Raw genomic sequence first — 14,712 nt, forward strand, 5'->3', positions numbered from 1 at the left:
TGGAGTGCAGCCACATCCAGTCCTTCCTTGGACACCTCCAGGGACAGTGACCCCAGCATCTCCCTGGGCAGCCCCTTCCAGTGTCTAATCACCCCTTCTGTGAAGAAATCCTCCCTGATGTCCAGCCTCAGCGTGCCCAGGCTGTGCTCCATGGGTGCTGAGGGTGAGGGGGGTCTGATGGCACCCCTAGGCCCCACCATCGCTGTGGGTGCTGTGAGGGGGAGCCTCATCCCCTCAGGGCTGCTCCGATTCACGGCCACCCACAAACCCAATCCTGACCTGTGAAGACTAGGGATTAAAAAATATCAACCATAATATTCCCAGCTATTTGCTGAGTATTTTTAAAGCAAGGGAAACACAAAGCTTCATGTGTGCTCACAGAACTGCCAAAACTGAAGGAAAAGCCCATTTAACCTTGTTATTCTCAGCTATTCATCATGAGGAATCTATAGGATACGCAAAGAATATTTTCCATTCACTTGAAGCACAATCTTTTTCTTCAGGATTTCTTATCACATTGCAGTAAAACTTCCATGACTCAAATTAAGAGCTATGAATGGATATCAAACGGGATTTTTTTGGTTGCCAGTGGGTTGGAAAACAGCTATTGTTTTGTGCTGGTTCTCAAATTATTTTACAAATATTAAAGAGCTAAGATAATGCATGAAGAATGGAGTGGGCTGCCTGGATACGGACATCCCAGCTCCAAGGGGGATGGGAGAAGGAAGTTCAGTAGTTTTATGGAGTCTGAATAACGAAGAGAGAGGGGCCAAGCAGCTCAGATGGTGCAGAAAAACACCCAGGGTAGCAGTAGCATCAGCACCTGGGAATTTTGGGTTGTTTGGTATTACTTACATTTGCAAAAACCAGAAAATACAGCACCAGGTATAATCCAAAGCCAGCTGATGCTTTCCTTTTTTTTTTTCCCCAAACTAATGCTACAGCTTAGCTATCCTAGCCCCAGGTAACAAAAGTCACATGCAGGAGCAGCTTTTAAAGACAGGCAGTCTTTAAAATAGATATTTTAAAGATATTATGATATTATTTATTTATATGATAAATTTGGGAAAGCTGCACTAATTGGTTTCTCCCCACAGGACCTTACGCAGGAGGCATGGCAGGGTCTGCACGCAGAGAATAAAGCCTGTTTCCACCTCTTTCCAGCTGACAGCATGCTGGGAGGGCGCTGCCTTCAAATGCCATGGCTCTGCCCCGCTGAAATTAGACATTCCCAGCTTCCCAGTGGCAGGGAAGGCGGCTGTGCATGTGCTTTTCCACCCCAAAACACGGCTTTCCTTTGTATCCATAAAAAGCCAACTAATATACTCCTTCTAATTAAGCTGTGATATGAACTGCACTTTGAAAGTTCTTAATCCATTCTCTGGTTCATTAACTCGGAAAATTTCATCCCCATGGTTAGCCCTATCAGAGAGGATGGAATGCCTGGCACCAATTAGTTCTAATAACGAGCTAAATTGTGCACAGATTTCGGAGTCTGTCATTAGTATGAGAAAATAGGACAGCTCCTCTCAGAATAGAGGATCTTACTGGACGCTCCTTTAATTCGTCTTTGGCGAACAACTCCTCCTGCAGACAAAGAAACTAATTGATTTGATGAGTTACAGATGCCTGCTGGGTGGCACCTCCCCTGCTGCCGAGCGAGGAGCCGCAGCCAAAAAATACTGTCAGCGTTACTCTGAGATGGTGCTTTCCTGCTTGCTCACGTTGCTTTAAGGACTGTCCTGTCTGTGCCGTCAGTTTGCCCGGACACTGATTTTCTTTCAGGGGTTGAACTGGAAATTTGTAAAATAAAGAGACTGTGGGTGCCTCCCAGGCCAGGAGGCTCCCTTGTCGAGGGAGGGAGAAGCTCTTGGATTTGGGGAAGCTGAGGAGCTGTGAGGACAAACCAGAGCCTTGCTGGGGGTTGTTTCTAGCTCCTCTTTTTCAAGGCCCACTTAAAATATTCTCAAAAGAAACCAAGGTAGATGATAGTGGTTGTGAGATATGTGTCATCCTGCTCTTACAAACACTTAAAGGAAAGGGTAAAAGATTAGTGGTCACTTCTAAAGAGATGGACATTAAATAATTGACAGTTCCTAAACCTACCACAGCCTGTAACACAGTGTCTTCCCGTCACTTTACTCAGGACTTTTGGTACTGCCACAATATAAATATTCACTAAATTACCTGAAGAAGCAAAGGAAGGATTTCACTGTGTCTTCTTCATTGCTCTCCTGAAAAAAAATAAAAGTGTCTGTTGTGCTGTTACTGCTGGAGCTAAACCAGAAATATCCCTTTGCCACTAAGAGGAGACATGCCGTGAAAACTAAAAGGTAACTTATTTCCTCGGAGATGTTTGCATGCTGCCAGCACGCCCTAAAGTCCTGCCCCTTTTCTGCAGCCCAGGACAGCACCAAGTCTTCCCCAGAGTGGAGAGCGGAGGCAGAGGAGGGGAGGGAGGCGGCGGTGAGGGCAGCACAGCCCTGCTCCCCCAGGGATGTGAGGCAGCAGCGTGACTCCTGACGTGAGCACTCGGATCTCATTTCCCGGTGTCATGGGATCGCAGGGCGACAGAACGCTTTGGGTGTAAGTCAGGGGGGTGCCTGCTTGAACCCTGGGTTTCTATATTTCTAAGAGTGCTGCCTGCAGGTGAACCCAGGTGAAAATCCTCATCTCGTGCCACCGAGGTGACCTGGTGTCGGGTTCCTCGGGAGGCATCACCTTTCACGCACCTCCTTTACCTTGGAGCAGTGTAGCAGCCTGGAAACGTGGCAGCTCCTCAGTTGGCAAGCTGTGGATTGTCTGTCACTGCCAGGGAAAATATAAATGATCGCAGGCACTTTAGCATTTCGATTTCCTAGATGCTGGCACACACTCCGCAGCGTGAGCCGCTGCATGCAAGTGATGACCTTCAGGAATGCTGGCGTCTCCCAGTGGCGAAGCAGCAGGAGCATGAATCAGCAGAAGGAGCAGGGAAAAAAAAAAAAAAAGATGGTTAAAAAGAAGCCTGCTGTTTGCAGTAAGTTTAAAAAAATTTCCTCCTGGTCCTGCAGTCAGATTTATTAGCAGCGACCTTGGCACTTGCAGAGCCCCCTGCACAAAAGCCAGGCCCACACTTGCAGATTTATTGCACAGTCAGGGCCTTCGCCAGCCCAGACACCGCATTTCACCCTTTCTGTAATTTAGATTTTAGATCCAAAAGGAAACAAACCCATTCTTCCAGTCTAAGCACAAACAGCCTCCAGGAGAGGCTCTGAAAGACGAGCCCTGGGCTGGGCACCCTTAGGCACCTGTAGGACCAGAGGAAGCAGCAGCACAGGGAAATCCATAGCAGGGACTTCTCAGGAGTCCTTGGTTGGGCTGAGCCATGAGCCACCCACCCAGGGAGCAGGTGAGGCGCCAGGGGAGGCATTTTCTCCAGCCTCTGATCTGAAGTAGAGCTCCCTACCAGCTGCTTGGCAAGAACCAGACAGCACTGCAGCCCCTTCCTGACAAATGCCACTGCCCATGATTGCCGTTTCAGTCCCCCCAGGATGTTTTGCACCTCATGCCCATCACCTGTGGCCCTTGGGCACCACCTGGGCTACAAAGCCTCTCTGAACCCAGAGTCAAACTTGCCTTTGTGCAATTCTGCTTAGCTGAAGTCGCGATTCTCTGCCCGCTGTGAGACCTTGCCACGTCATGAGGACCTGACCACGCTGTCAGGTGCTGTCCTACCCCACTCGCCCATTCCTGTGATGGGGAGTGGGACTGTGCCTGGCACAAATGTGACATGGTCCCATTTTCTGCAGAGGGTCTGGCTGTCCCCAGCGAGAGCCCTCTCAGCACGGCCAGCAGCAGATGAACCCCCAGCACAGCCCAGGCTGGCTGCCTCGATGTCCCCTCTGGGCCCCGGGGACCTCCGGGTCTCACTTGCGTTCTTTGCACATTTATTTCCGCTTTTTCTCCCCAGTTTTCTCCCCAGCCACCGGGTGCTCTGCTGCCTTTGCTTGGATTTTCCAGCAGAGGGGGATGCAGCCTCACCAAAACCGTCCTCCTTGCCCAAGGCCTTCGAGGATGCCTTCACCTTCCTCCTTGCCCTTGCCCTCACCTTCACCCTCACCCAGGACCTCCCCTGACCTGGCAGTGCCCACCCAGCCCTCCCCGGCCACATGGGCACCGCGGGGTCCAGCAAATTTTGCTGGAATAAATCCAAAGCAGGGGATTTGATCAGCAGTGAGCTGTTCATGAGACATGAATGAACACAAAGGGCAATGCCATGTCCCATGTCAGCCTCAGCCTGCCCGGTGGGACCATCTTTGGGGTTCCATCCCCAGTGTTGTCACAGACAAGGGGGAGAGAACCCTGGGAACTGCGTGTCCCTTAGGAATGAGGGAGAGAGAGGGCTGCAGACGAGTGCTGTGAAGTGAAGCACAGGGAGGGGAGAGTTTTCACTCAGGTATCACTGATGGCACAATGTCATGTCAGAGAGCTGCATTTCAAGGCTATTTCCTACCAAAAGCTCCTTCTTCCAGCCACCCAGTTATTTTCTCCTTGGCTAAATCATCTGAAAATAGTCTGCAGCCATTCTAGTTCTTCCTGCTTTGTATGCATGAGCAGGAAAGAGAATTTAGGATTTTGCTGTAATGCCATACACAAAAGCCTGCTGGAGAGCATCACTTTGATTAGCTCTTATTCTACAACCAAGAAAACAGAAAAGAATAAAATTAAGGGAGAGCCCAGCATGTGGCTGCTGTGTCTTGCTGCTTCAAGGCTGCTCAGAAAATCTGCCTGGTTGCTCAGGGCCCTCATCAGTGGCATATTTGTGCATATTCCAATAATGGTTGGGTTTTATCCTCTTAATAATGAGAAAAAGAAGGGCAGGAGCACCGTAGTGATTTGCTCACTAGCACATCCCAAAACTTTGACCCTGGCAATAAACCAGCCCCATGCCTGACCCCGAGGCCTCCCCTTTGCTCAGTCACTGCAGGCAGGGGACCCCCTGTGACACCTCAGCACTCCACAGAGGGCACAGCAAAGCTTCCCAACTGCAAACAAGGCATCCCAGCCCGTGGAAGTCTGAGATGGAAAAATTTGATTTAGATCTGGGAATTAAATTAGCAAAAAGGGATGAAAAAGAAGAAAAATACCTCACATCCAAGCACACATCTTTGGCAGAATTCGTGGCTGGAAAAAAGTGTTGGGCTGTGAATTCTGCAGACAGCTCTGATGTGTGATGGAATGGACCAAACTCCTCATTCCCTGAACTCTGAGGATTTGATGCAGATCCAGATTTTAAATTTCCATCGGGCCTTTCTCGTTACAACCAGAAGCAGAACAATCTCATTTCCCTACAGAGGCTGTACCAGATATTAACCTGTCCCCTCTTCCTCTGTGCACCGCCCCCCTCCTCTTTATCCTCTCAGTTTTTGTGAGTCTTTGTCACAAGGCACTGACAAACCAAGCGGTCCTGGTTCTCCTCAGGCACAGAGCACTGCAGTTCTGAAAAACTGGGCTACAGAATTCAGTGCAAGTCTCTGCATATGGATTTTTTAAATAAACCTAATCCAAATAAAGCTCATCTGAAGCTGTGGGCATTCAAATCATGTCTAAAAACACGAGAACAGAGCAGAGACAGAATGTGACCGATGCTTCCCTGCTTCCCACCCAGCCAGGCGAGCACCAGTCATGAGACTCACACAGCTTAAATCCCACTGTTACACTTTCCCACCAGACAAATCCTACTTTATTAAACCAAAGTGCAAGGGAATTAGCAAAACCGCCTGTTTCCTTCACACTATAGTATATATAAGCAACCTAATCCATACGCCAAAGCTCCCACCGCTCTTAAAACCCCTCAGCTGGGAATTCCCGTCAGCAGCTCGCAGTCTCCCTCCTGTCAGCTTGGGATTACCTTTCCCTAACAGGGCACGGGAAGGAGAAAAACACGTGGGCACCTGCCAAATTCATCCCCGCGGCTCTGCTTCCAGGGTGACCCCCGGCTGAAGAACTGCGGGGATGGGCGCTGGGGTGAGGGGCTGCACACCAGACTAATTAGTGCTGAGCTCTGCTCATTAAAGAGGCTCCTTCGGCTGACCTGACCAAATACTTCCCGTTGTTTCGGTCTGTCCCGCGGCTGCTGGGTCTGCTCAGCGGCCCGGGGAGGAGGGGGATTGATGAGCCAGGGAGAGATCCCCATCCCCTGCCTGCCCTGCCCGTCACCCCGCCTGGCAGGGGCAGCCCAAAACTCTGCCGAGAGAGAAAGGCAGTGCGAGTCGGTGCGAGGCCCGGTGTTTCATTTACATGAGATAAGGGCCTTCATGTAGCAACTAGAAATGGAGGGTTATTGGCGGGGTTGGGAGGACGTGCCTTTTGTTACACAAGGCGTAATGGGCCTCTTCGGAGGGAGCAGGAACCAGCCCTCCCGCGAGCGAATATTGCAGCCTGGAATAGTGATGTGCTACATCCTATTTCTCAGGAGGGAGGAAGGAAGGAAGGACACGTGAAAAGAAAATAGCAGTAAATGATCCCACTTCATCATTTTTTTTCCTGTAACCCTCCTGGCCTTACAAACAGGAACTTCATTTTTAAACTAAAAATAAAGCGTGATGCCTCTGTCGCAGTTGCGGTGGGTGTTCCCGAGGGCGCCGCTGGGCTCAGCCCGTTCCATATGCAGCCTGGGCAAGGCACCGTAGGAAAGTGCCTCCCTTTGCATTTGCTATATTTACATATCGTCAGTTAGCAGGAGAACAGGATGTCCCAGGGGATCTGAAATAGGATATACCACACTCCAGCTCCTGGTCAGTTCAGCCACGGGCCAGGCCCGTATGACTGATCCTGCTGGCCTGCCAGCCCGTGGCTGCGGGACTGCCGGCGGTGCCCAGCGGGTGTTATCCATCCCCATTCCCGGCTGGCACGCGGGCAGGGCGGCTGCGGCATCCCCAGCCTTCCTCCAGACACGTGTGGCTGAGCAGAGCAGAGCTGGGCAGGGGTGGAAAGCTCCTATTTCTCCTTCTGCCACACCTTTTTTTTTTTTTTTTTTTTTTTTTTTTTGCGAAGGCAGAGGAGATTTGTTCTGCCCTCAACAAAATCAGGTCTGTATTCTCCTCTACACATAGTTTTTCATATTAAATCCCCAGCAGCCATCAGGAGCCTTTCAGCACAAGGTGATGGAGCACAGCAAGGCATTTCCCAGGCAGGAATGCCAGGGCAGGAGCAGAACCCCAGCACAGCTTCTCACAGGCCCTTGAAGGGTCTCACAGGGGTGCAGTGAGCAGAGTTGGAGGGGGTGGGTGGGCAAATGGAGGTGGATACGCCATTCTCTGCTGGAGGGGTGATACCTGGCACTGAAGACCCTGCAAGGCACAAGCTGTCCCCTCGGAAGCACGCTGGGTGCCCTGCCTACCTCACCACCTTGGATTTAAATGCCTTTCTCACACGCTGGGCGTAGCTGCCAAGTATTGTGCCTTCAGTACATCACTCCACCTTGATTTCAAACCACTTCAGCTTGTGTTTGGGAGTGGTTTCCAAGCATTCAGCTCACCCATATCTTATCCACACTGGTTTCCTTTATGAGCTGCACCCACTACAGGTCCAGAGCTTTAAATGCAAACCCAAACAAATATGTGGTAGTGCTTCCCATTCCCACTGGACTGGCCCGGAGTGGGAGTGCAATGAGTCAGGAGTACCATAAAGGAAAGTGAAATAGATCCACCCTGAGCAGATGATAGGATCAGGACAGATTAGTAGCCTTGGATCAGATTCAAGGGTCAGCATAAATCTTTAATCTTTGCAAAGTCCTCGAGCCTCCCTCCCCTCACTGTCTCACATGCAAGCACACCAGGCATGACTAAACAGCTCTCTGCGGGGATGGCAGACGCTTCAGAAACTCCCGGCTGGTTTTGGTTTGCAAAATAAAACAATAAAGCTGCTCTGTGCTCTGTAAACGTGAGAACTTCCCTACGCAGGCGGATCACCACGAGATGCTGTGGATGCTGCCCTGTCACACCACGGCCACGGGGGCTGTGCTGACAGGGCCCCTCCAGCCTGCCCTGATCCCACGGTCAGGCTGCAGCACACTCAGCTGCTCAGTGCACTGGGGAGAGCCAAGTGCAGTCCCCATGCTGGGGGACTTGTTAGTTCCCGACTACATGACCTGCCAGGACGTCATTACTTATTATTCCTCTGTATTTGCTCCCCACTGACGCTGTCTCAGTGGTCATAATCGGGATAGTTCCCAGGCTTCACATGGAGCTGTAAGTGGTTCCCTCAGGGAAGTGCCAGGCTGCCCTGGGGGCTGTCCCATGGGGATGCTCTGTGGGGAGTGGAGGGGCTGGAAGAGTGGTGGCTACCAGCTTTGCACCCAACTGATGCACTAAGGGCAAAGAAAGGAAAAAAAAAAATATAGCAAAAAGCCCTGGCCTAGTTTTTGTTAGTTTTTGTTTCACTATGCTGGGCTCAGGCTCGAAGGATGTGGTTTGGTGGTCAGCACATAAGACAGCAAATGAAAAAAAAAAAAAAAAAATCCTTTGATTAAATCCAGATCAGGTCTGTGCAAGCTCCTCCCGCGGCCATCGGGAAATGACACGAGGGAAAACCCTGGCCAGGGCTGCTGCCTGTGGCTGGGCACCGTGGGACGTGACGCAGGGCCCGCACAGGCCCTGTCCCGCTCCCTGGGGCACTGTGTCCCACGGAGCGAGCTGTCCCATCCTGCAGCAGGAGCACTCATTCCCCACGGGGGCTCCAGGACATCTACCTCACTGTGCATCAGGCTCCATCTCAAGCTTTCTTGATAGATTTATAACAATTCCAGTCACTCTCACCACTGCTCTGCGCACAAAGGGCCAGGCGAGTTCTGTATAAGTGAATATTTATATATTCCCATAAACATTTTTAATGGGAAATTGCCTAATATGCCTTATTAGAGGGAAAGCACGAGCAGCTGGCCGGGGGCGCCTGGCAGAGCTGCTGATGGTGAATGTGCTGTTGCTGCTGCACCTCACAGCTCTAATTGTTTCAGGAATCCTTTGACTCATGTTCTGAGCAGCTCCGGGATCTGCACGAAGATCTGTCTTGTCAGTCTCCTTAAAAACACCTCTGCCTCACTCCTGGGTTCAAAAACCTCGTGCTGCAAATGACTGCTGACCTCAAGTGCCCAAGGTGCTTGCTGGAGCCCGGCTGCAGCTGGAAAACCCCTCTGTGATTCTGGCTCACCCGCACACAGCAGCTGGGCTCGTGCACGTCACACACACGGCAGCACCCACTCTGCCACAGCAGGTGCCCAGCTGCTGCAGGCCCTGGGGACAAGGACCTGCCACCAGCCACCCCTCACCCTGGGCAAGGTCCTTTCCAGGGCCTGGCCAGCCCCACTCCTGCCCGTTCTGTCCTCCCAGCCAAGCTCTGTTTGCTTTCCCTGGGCTGCACAGACAGCACTGAGCACCTGACACGCTCTGCAGCACAGGGAAGCTGTCCCTGGGCTCCTGTGCTCCACTGAGGAGGTGGGGCACGGACCACGCAGGTCCTCGGCTCCCCCTGGGAACCAGGGATGTCACCGAGCACGGCAGTGCCAGCCTGCTCCGTTACTATGGGGACCAGCACCGTGGGGACAGCAGGAATAAATGTGCACAATCCCTGGCAGCCTCGCTCCCAGGGTGGCAGTGGGGATCAGCAGGGTGCCATGACCTGCCCTCCCTCCCTCCCCACCCCTTGCCACACCAGGCTCGCTCCTCTCTGGTGCAATGCTGACAGCTCAGAGTGTGCACACAGCTGTGGTCATGCTGGCCCAGAACACCTCACGGCCAAGGGGACGTGTCCACTGCCCTGCCCCATGGATGGGCACCAGGCTGCCCCAGGAGCATCCCTTGGGAGCACCAGGGGCCTTGTGCTGGGCACGGCCCAGAGGGCAGGGCAGGGGCTGTGCTCCCCACCAGCTCAGGTTTCGCCATGGCCGTGTCAGCACGGGCACCCACGGGAGCAGAGCGAGTCAGGCGTCTCACACTCACTCCTTATTCACTGGGCTGTGCGAGCCGCCGGGCACAGGCTGAGTTCCCCTGACCTTTGGACACTCATTTAAACCATGGAAAGGGTGACAGGCGGCCAGCGGGCAGGGAAAACAGGACGCAGCCTGGCAAGATGGCAGCGGGTGCTGCTGTTGGAGCCTCCACCCCGGGCTGGTCCCCAAGCTGGGGGTGTCCATGGCCCCAGAGCCTTCCAGCCCCCCGTGTGCTCATGAGACAGCTCATGAGACAGCCGTGTGCTGGTGGTCCTGTACCTGCTCCTCCTGGAGAGAGCCACTGCTCTGCTGGGAAAGGGCCTGCAGAGGGATCCAGAGCAGCCACGCTGCCCGAAGGAGCTGCTGCTCGGTGAGGCCGGTGACAGCTTTCCCGAGGGCATCGTCTTCGAAAGCGGCTCTTGGGAGGCCTGGTGATTCAAGGGGAAAGCTCTGCGACACTCATTCTGGGAAGTTTCCATTTGAATTGCTGCAAAGAGCAGTTTTTCCATGATAAACAGATTGCTTCAGTTCCCCAGCAGCACTGGGGGGGGTCACCACCACCCCCTCCCTCCACAGCCCTTCCTGCACGGGGCCCTGAGTCATCCTCCACCCCAAGGCTGGGCCGGCGCAGAGGGGCTGGGGCAGCGGGGCCTGGCGGGGTAGGCGATGCCACCCAGCAGCCTCCCACGCCCCAGGGAAATTCAGCCCCAGTGCAGCCAGCACCACTCGAGAAAATCCCTCCCCAGCCACCTCCTGACCAGTGTGTGCAGAGCCAGGGCCCCTCTGAGGGTCCCGGCCTGGGATTGGGCTTCTTCATTCCCAAATGGGACTCTGACACCGGCGGCTCAAACACTCTGTGCACGCAATGCTTGTGGGAACCCTGCCTCCTGCCAGCCACGTCCTCATGCCACCAGGTGTTCTGGATCAAGGGGGGCTGCCCAGCACCCCCCATTTCACTGCACCCCCCGAGCAGCACCCCAGCCTTGGCCGACCTTTGGGAGCAAACACCACCCTGGATCGACACCAGAACCAGGTCGGGGGTTTCGTGTCCCTGCCAGCTCCAAGGCAAACATCTAAGCAGCAGAGATCAGCGAGGGAGAGGAATCCCACTCCCTGTGCCTCTCTAATCCTGGAATAATGCGTCCCGTGAAGTGCAGGCTGGATCCGGTCCAGCAGTCACGGAAGGCAGTGACAGACCTCCCACTGCTTTCAATGGGAGCAGAGCGAGCTGGGCTTTAATCAGCGTGGTACCAGCAGCAACAGCTCGTCAGCCCCAGCGCTCCTGAATACATTAGAATGTGTTGCCTATGCCCATGGGTCACGTTTCATCTCAAATCGCACCAATTTCACAACACATGCACTAATTCCATGTGATAATCATCAGCAACAGCTTCCACTGGGGATGAAGCATCGCCCTGCCGTGCCCCGATCGATAGCTGGAGTCAGACCCTGCCAGCAGGTCCCATGGCAGTGGGAGGAGGGCACTGGGAAAGGCCCCCAACATGGCCATAACCTTATTAATGATTCGGCATCCAGAATAGAAATAAGAGTTAAATCTTCCCTAAGCTGCTCAGCCCCACACTGGTGTTGGATACATCCTCAGGCAGCAGCACAAACACGAGCTCCGTGCACACCCCGTGACAGGGATAAGCAATATTTCAGCCCTAGGAGTTTGCATATTCATCAGTACTTGCAAAGCAGAATAGATCTCGGGCTTTCCTTCAGCTGCCACTGCAAGGAGGTGACCGGGGAGCAGCACCAGAGGAGGGAATGCTGCTGTACTTCCAGCAGCACCAGGGGCTGAGGGAAGGATAGAGCTGTACAGCAGAGGGAAGCTAATTATTCCTCCTGTGTGACAGCTCAGGCGGTCACAGACCGCAGCCACCATTGCTGGGCCTGAGCTGTTGTTAAGGAAACAATAAACTGGGATCCCATCCTGGGTACTGGAATAATGAGCAGAGGTCAGGAGAGCAGGTAAAATGGACCTCTGGGGACAAGCCCAGCTCTGCCTCCTCAGCATTTTCAGCCCCACAGACAGACACAGGCAGTGCTGAGATGGCCGAGGGTCGGGCACCCCCAGCAAACACCCACCTGCCTCAGCCAGACCCGGCCTGAGCGCTGGGCAGGGCTGCAGCTCCACGTGGGGGTAGAGTTGGGTGCCAGGAACAAACCCCACCCAGCTCCCACTGTCCCATGGGCAGCAGCACACACAAGAAGAGATGGGGGATCTGCCTTTTATCTCCAGCATTCCCATTTCCCTCAGCTGTGTGGTGTTACCCAGCCTGCCCCCTGGGCAGTTTTTAATGGGACACATGTGGTGAAAAACCCTTCCCAGGCAGAGCCTTCCCGTTTGGCCATTTCCAAAGGCACGGGGTGTAATGGCAATAACCGACTCCATGGAGTGATGTGCCCAGGGCAAAAACACACCTGGGGGAAAGAGAAATGTCGAAGAAATAAATGATCCCAAAATAGGTAGAAATATCACCCTTCATTTCCAACCCCAGCACAGCACATGGTGCCCTGGGAGAGTGGGCATGAGAGCTCCAGTGTTCCCAGTATTCCCAGTGGTGCAGAGGTGCTGCTTGCCCAGGGCCAGTAACAGAGTATTCAGTGCAGGGGCCAATTAGCAGCTCTTACGGCATTTGGGTAGTTCTCCAGTGCCGTGAACTGCCAGGAGAAGGGCAGCTGGGAAAGGTCTGGAACGCAGGGGAGCTGTGAGAGCCACGTCTCCTGGCTCGGGCAGCGCGCCGGCAGTCAGGGTTACAGAACATGGACACCCCGTGTCACATAGCAGGGTCAGTGTCACCGGCCCCACGGGCTACAGTTACACCACCTCAGCCCCGCAGAGGAACTCTGCCTGAGCCCTGTGGGCATCATCCCACCCCTGCCCGGGCATTCCCAACCCTCCTCTTCCATCCCGAGCATCGCACCCAGCGTCTAAAGGAAAAAAAAAAAAAAAAAAAAAAAAGACTTGCTCAAGACCTGCTGCTTTTTCCACGGTGAAGCAGAAACAGCAATTATCTGGTTCAGTCTGGTGCTGCTGGCCTGGAACATGCCATGACAACGTGTTTCTCGTTTCAAAGCCTCTTTTGTACTAGGACACAGTTCAAGGGATCTTGCAATGCCTGCATTTGTAAACACGCCGCACTTGCAGCTACACGCTCTGCAGATGAAAGCCAAGGCGGAGCACAAGGGCCCTCTCCCTGTGTCACGGCCGGGCACGGGGAGCTCCCCCTGCTCCCCCGCTGCAGGAGGACGTGCTGAATCAGGGCCTCGGCAGCCCCAGGGCTGGGCAACCATGCGTGGTCCTCAAAAGTCATGGCACGTTCAGAAAAATGGAGTCCTGGAAAAGGGTGGTGGGGGGGGAAAAAAATCCCAGCAAAAAATGTGCGTCACTGCAGATTATTTTAGGCCCTGGTCCATGCATAATGCAAATAAGCAGCTCCCGGGGTACATGCCTGTGAAAACCATCCAGTCCCACAGCACTCGGTTATAGGAGCTTTCCAAACAGGTGGTGAAAAGCTAAAATTATGTGTCTGTGTGTCCTCACCGGGGTTAGGAAAGGCCCTGGCTCCCGGGAAGGCTCTTCCCCTGCCTCCACAGGGCTGGTATGAAACGGGACCGAGACATTAAAAAATTCAGGAGCATTTCTTTCCTTTTGAGGCAATCCTGGGCTCCCTCTCACCAAACCACGCTCAGCACCCCCACAGCACCCTCTGATCTGCCTGAACCCACTGCCCCCTGGCACCCGCTCTTCACACACCCTGACTTCATAGTTTTGCTTTTTCTAAAAATCGTTGTATCCTCCTCGCCTGACTTCAAGGAGTCGCTCGGGAAGCCCTATTTATGGGTTGAAATGCTGCTGAAAGAGTTATTGCCGTGTTATTCAGCTGTTGTGCCAAGCCTGCATGGGGATCGGGTTTCTGCTGAAAGGGTGCCAGGCACGTCTTTTTCCAGGAACCAGCAGCCGTATTTAGCCTCCGGCTGCACATGAAAGACTGCAGTCGGAAACGTGACATTGTGTCAACATTTGAGGCAGGTCAGAGCTGGGTGAGACCATGAAAACAAGTCCGGGGAGCTCAGCACAGCCCGCCGGGGCTGCCCGGCGCTGGCGCCGTGCCGGGGGTCGCCCCTCCATCGCCCTCCCCCCCGGGATGCCCCCTTTGCTCCGGGATGCTCTGCCCGCGGGGGTGGGCAGGGCAGGGCAGGGGGGCAGCCCCTGCCACCACAGGGGCAGCCCCTGCCCCGCGATGTGCCTGCTCCGCCCCGCAGCACTCACCTGTCCCGCTGGCCCCCCGCCAGGGCAGCGGAGAAAATCCCTGGCCCGTAATTATCCTTTGCTTCCTGGATAAACGTTCTCCCTTCCACTTTTTTTTTTTTTTTTTTTTTTTTTTTACAATTTCCCCTCCCCATAACTGAGGATGCTGTGAGTCCTACCATCATAGGACAAAGTGGGTCAGGAGATGGGGACCAAAGGAAAGCGAGAGCTGCGGAAAGGAGCCAGAAACCCAGCGGGTCCTGAGGCTGGAGGTGCCCCGTGCTGAACACCAAATGCTGTCCCCAAAGGAGGTTACTACAGTTGCCTTCAGTGAGATCAATATTTAGCCCTAATTAAAACAAACACAACATGAACGCCAGGAAGTGTGAAGGCCCCAAACACATTAAGCAGCCCTGCACTTTTTTCTAGTATTACTTAAGCTAACATTTCTTTGAGCTAATTCTAACCACAGTCTAACAGCAGC

This window comes from Empidonax traillii, unplaced genomic scaffold (assembly GCF_003031625.1).
Source record: "Empidonax traillii isolate 1590-97213 ecotype Southwest subspecies unplaced genomic scaffold, ASM303162v1 scaffold406:size580191, whole genome shotgun sequence".
In the NCBI taxonomy this organism is placed as follows: domain Eukaryota; kingdom Metazoa; phylum Chordata; class Aves; order Passeriformes; family Tyrannidae; genus Empidonax; species Empidonax traillii.